At 34.5% G+C, this 3585-nt stretch overlaps 1 long non-coding RNA gene across 2 annotated transcripts; it reads left to right on the forward strand.

Annotated features, from left to right (window-relative positions):
* The first annotated feature begins 628 nt into the window (after positions 1-628).
* LOC135267407 (uncharacterized) lies at positions 629-3031 on the forward strand. 2 transcript variants are annotated; one of them, XR_010335829.1, is made up of 4 exons: positions 629-1024; positions 1111-1665; positions 2643-2760; positions 2814-3031. It is a non-coding gene; the product is annotated as an uncharacterized LOC135267407 (long non-coding RNA). The 2 variants fall into 2 exon arrangements; XR_010335828.1 differs by having other exon boundaries at positions 631-1665.
* Positions 3032-3585: the final 554 nt, after the last annotated feature.

Consider the following 3585-nt stretch of genomic DNA (forward strand, 5'->3'; position numbering starts at 1 on the left):
TAATAATAATAATAATAAAAATAATAATAGAAATAAAAGTAAGCTTAGTTTTCTAAGCAAAAATGAAGCTTATTTTGTGTGTTATATGAGCGCTTTCTCATTTCTATGCAAGAAATCATCTGTGATCTGTATTTTTAGGCAAGAAATTGTCTAAAATTAATAACTCATTTTAAAACTGGTATAAAAACATTTACTATACAAAAGTTAATAATAATAATAATAATAATAATAATAATAATAATAATAGTAATAATAATAATAATAATAATAATAATAATAATAATAATAATAGTAATTAAAGAAATAATAATAATAATGATAATAATACTTATAATAATGAATTTCTTTCTAAATTAAAGCTTAGTTTTTCTAAGCAAAAATGATGCTTATTTTGTGTGTTATATGAGCGTTTTCTCATTTCTATGCAAGAGATTATCTGTGATCTGTGTTTTTAGGCAAGAAATTGATTAAAATTAATAACTCATTTTAAAACTGGTATAAAAACATTTACTATACAAAAGTTAATAATAATAATAATAATAATAATAATAATAATAATAATAATAATAATAATAATAATAATAATAGTAATAAAAGAAACAATAATAATAATAATAATAATATAATAATAATAATAGATTTATTGCCATCAATAAATAATACATGGCGCGTCATATAATTATGTACATGTAAGTGTATATGGGACAATACATACATTTATTTTAAATCTGGAGGGTTATCCAGGAACTCTTGGATAGAATAATAACTCATTTCTAATAGTGCGTCCTTTACCTTCTTCTCAAACAGAGCCGGAGCTAGTCTCTTCATCGGGTCCTGAAGCTTGTTATAAAGCTTCGGGCCCCAATGGTCAATGCTGTGCTGTGACACTTTAAGCCGATGGTACGGTGTTGAGAGCGCGTCAGCGTGTCTTGTGTTATGCTCGTGATATGAGCCATTCTTGATGAACTCGTGGAGGTGGTTGTGGACGTACCTCAGACAGCTCAATATGTACGCGGAAGGGATGGTAAGAATTTGTTGTTGTTTGAAGGCTGGGCGGCAGCTTTCCCGATAGTTCATTTGGCACAGGATTCTGATTGCTTTCTTTTGCAGGACGAAGATCTTGTCAGCATCTGATGAAGTACCCCATAGAAGTATACCATAGGTGGCTTTGCTGTGGAAGTTAGCAAAGTATGTCACCCTTGCAGCTTGGGGAGTTGAGATATTCTTGATTCTTCTGATACTGAATAAAGCTGATGCTAGGTTTTTGCAGGTTTCCTGAATGTGGTCCTTCCAAGATGCTTTGCTATTTAGGTAAAATCCCAAGAATTTTACCGATGTGACGTTGGTGGGTTTTGAAGATATAAATAGTTCCTGAGTCTTGTCTCCATTGAGTTTCAGTTTATTTGCTGTGAACCATTCATTGGCATCTTCAAGGATTTTTCTCATTTTTGGTTTTAGCGTATCCTCTGTTTCTTCTTTGATGCAGAAGGAAGTGTCGTCCGCATATAGACACTGTCCATCCACTCTCATATTGATAGGCAAGTCATTTACATAGATTATAAATAGCAGTGGACCGAGGATTGATCCCTGGGGCACTCCACACCTTGTTGGCAGAGGCTTTGACCATTTTTCATTCCATTTTACTATCTGGGTTCTATTTTCAAGGTAGGACTTAAAAATTTCTTGCGTGATCCCTCGTATCCCATAGTGTTGTAATTTTTGTAGAATCAACTTGTGTGGCAGGGTGTCAAACGCTTTGCTTAGATCGCACATCGCTACTTCTACCATTTCTCGGTTATCTAGGGCTCTTGTTATTTTCTTGTATAGATCCAATGCTGCAGTAATGGTTGATCTACCACTTCTATAGCCATGTTGTGACTCACTAAATAAGTCATTTTGCTCAAGATACTTCATTAAACGATTCTTCAGAGCAGCCTCGAAGACTTTTGAAATTGTAGGTAGAATAGAGATTGGTCTAAATTTGTTGATGTTTTCTACTTCGCCTTTTTCTTTTGGAACCGGAATAATTTTTGCCACCTTTAACTCGTCAGGAAAGTATCCTTCAATAAAACTTTTGTTTATGAGCATAGTAAGTGGATTTGTAATTTCTAGGAGTATTTCTTTCAAAAATGACGTAGACATATCGTACACATCTTTGGAGTTTTTGCATTTTAAGGATCTTATCAGTCTTGTGACCTCTTCTTCACTAACAGGCGCTAACCAAAACGATTTTGCATTGCTTTTACACGCCTTGAGGAAATCACAAGGATCTTTGTCGATTTTTTTTATACTGTCTGACGTTTTCTCTCCTATCGTGGCAAAGTAGAGATTGAGGTCGTCGGCATTCAATTTGCATTCTTTGGTATTGCTTGTCTTCGTTTTTGTATTGATGATTTTCCAAATGGCTTTTTGCTTATTATCAGCATTGTTTAGGATATAAGCGTTGTAGTTTCTGTGGTTTTCTTCAATTTCTTGGAAGTAGCTGCGTTTATATGACTTGAAGACCTCAGCTGATTGTTGGCTTTTCTCAACTCTTGCTATTGTTTGTAGAGCTTCTAGTGTATTTTTCATACTCATGATTTTTTTACTAATCCACGTAGGTCTCTTATTGAATTTTGGTTTATTAATTTTTTCTTTTCTAGGGAAGAATTTGTCAAAGGCAGCTGTCAGAGTTGTATGGAAGACAGTGTAGGCCTCTTTTGCATTACGGTGTTTGAAGACACGAGCCCACTCAATTCCGGTTAAGTACTCCTTAAAGTAGTAAGTATTCTGTTCATTTATTCTTCTGTATATATGTTTTTCTGGTTTTCTAGGTTCTTGCACTGGGTTCTTAATCTTCAGGACTTGACAGTAGTGATCAGACATGCACCAACTTTTTGTCTCTTTTGAGAAGATTTCTTCTATGTTAATATTTGAAAATATATTATCTATGCAGCTAGAAGAAGTTTCAGTTGTTCTAGATGCCTCTCTCATTAGTGGTTGCATACCATATGTTGTGAAAGTTTCGATTAATAAAGATTGTTCGACGCCATCCTTGAGAATATTGGTGTTAAAGTCCCCAGCGACAATGTATCGTCTAGAGTGGTTCCTTTGTGTCAGGTTTTCTAGTGCTTCATTAATTTTATCTATGAAGTGCTTGAAGTTCTGATTTGGAGATCGATATACCGCCATTATTATTAAGTTTTTTGAAGGAATCTCAGCAGCTGAGATTTCTGCAGTGAATTCTTCACATAAGGGTCTAATGCCTTCAATATTTTTTGCGGAAATACCCTCCCTTGTTGCGATTAAGGATCCGCCATGCTGGTTAAGTGATCTGCTAAAGTGGCTTATAATATTATATCCTGGGATGGTTAAGCTTTCCAGGGTGTTGTCCTTGCACCAGTGCTCAGTGATAATTACAATGTCTACTTCGTCTTCTGTTAACTGTATAGTCAGTGCGTCTATTTTTTTCGATAGTGATTGTATGTTATAGTTTATTATTGTGGTTAGGTTTTCAAAACCTACCGATTTGTTGGGGTCTTCGAAAAAACTTGAACCTCTGTATGGTTAGGTTTTCGGGCCACGACTCAGGTTTCATCATTTCTT

Source organism: Tribolium castaneum, unplaced genomic scaffold (assembly GCF_031307605.1).
Source record: "Tribolium castaneum strain GA2 unplaced genomic scaffold, icTriCast1.1 ptg000006l, whole genome shotgun sequence".
Taxonomy (NCBI): domain Eukaryota; kingdom Metazoa; phylum Arthropoda; class Insecta; order Coleoptera; family Tenebrionidae; genus Tribolium; species Tribolium castaneum.